Source organism: Thamnophis sirtalis, unplaced genomic scaffold, assembly GCF_051295495.1.
Source record: "Thamnophis sirtalis isolate CommonGarterSnake01/CBP01778 unplaced genomic scaffold, rThaSir2_p1.2 scaffold_2, whole genome shotgun sequence".
Classification (NCBI taxonomy): domain Eukaryota; kingdom Metazoa; phylum Chordata; class Lepidosauria; order Squamata; family Natricidae; genus Thamnophis; species Thamnophis sirtalis.
The window spans coordinates 37,069,263-37,070,662 of NW_028261382.1; positions in this window are offsets into that span (position 1 = coordinate 37,069,263).

A 1,400-nucleotide genomic window follows, 5' to 3' on the forward strand; every position below is an offset into this window, starting at 1 on the left:
CTCTCCGCACCCAGTCGCTGGCGTAGATCTGCCTCCCGCAGCGAGCGCATTTGGTACCAAACCGACTGAAAAAAGGAGAGGAGACGCTGAATGGCTACGACTACGAGTCGTTTTTGTTTTCAAAACTCTTCCAACTTTCTGCCCCAGATACAGAAGTGCCAAATCCCCTGAAGGGCAAAACATCAGCAACGCAGCATTCTCGACCCCAAACATGGTGGGAAATATTAGTTTGCAGAAAACCGGCTCGTATCATCGACTGAAATGAGGGCTAGTGTAAAAGCAGATATTTTGAGAATTGGGCTTTTATGCTAAAAAATAGAAAAGAAAAGAAAGAAAGTTGGACTTTAAAACTGCCCCTCAACCACCAATGTCATAAAAGAGGCTGAAGTCACAGGGAGCTTGCGACAATCCCAAAAATAGGGCCCTCTCGTTAGCTTTCATGGCAGGAGGATTTTTTCCCCAATCCTGGTTCAAAATTGTCTTCTCTTCCCTTTCATTAGGCGGAACAAGATTCCAGCCACTAACAAGCTTTCTGGCAGAATGCATCAAAGTGAGTAACAGCTGGTTGCTCACCCTCTTCCTCGGGGGTGTCCGTCCTCTGTGCTTCTGCCCCTTCCCCCAAATTTTGCAAGGATGCCCAAGTCTGAAATAGCCCCTCGCTCGTCCTTCTTTGCAGACGGCTGCAGACCACCCGAAGAGGCTGGTAGAAGGACCCATTTTGCAGAATTCCCTCGCATGCATTCAAGACACCAGGCACCATTTACACACACAAACACCGCGTGGGGGGTGGACTTTGCCCTCTGTACGTTCCCCTCCTTGGAAGGGGTCTGATTCTAATGAAAGGGAGAGCCGGGAAAAAAGAATGCATGCACAATACATTTCCTTGGCTCACTTGTTTGAGTGATCACAGGCTGCTTGGAAGCCCAACACACACAGCCGCAGGCAGCCGTGAGATGCTGGGCAGGAGATGCTGAGGACTAGCCACCTTCTGACACTCTCCCCCCCATCCACCATCCGACTTCCTGAGCCTTGGCACAAGGGGAGCCAGAGCAGAGCTATCGGACCAAAAGTCCTCGTTGCAGAAATTAACAAGCAACTGCAAACTCTCAAGATTCAGCTCCCTCAAAACCATCCATTTTTTAATTTGATTTCTCACCAAAGACAGAGAGAGGGAGAGCTCACCAGGCCCCCAAACCACCGTCAGTAACAAGGACGTGGAAATTGGTCCTGGAAAACCTGACCTGAGTTGGCATCTATCTGATCCTTCATCCTTTTGGCCCAAGTAATGCAGAAAAAATAAAAAAAATAAAAAACCCACCCTCACATATTTAATGGGTTTTGTCCCAGAGCAGACTCAATGCCGGTGGTTTTTTAATTTTTAATTTTTCTTCAAGGGGGGA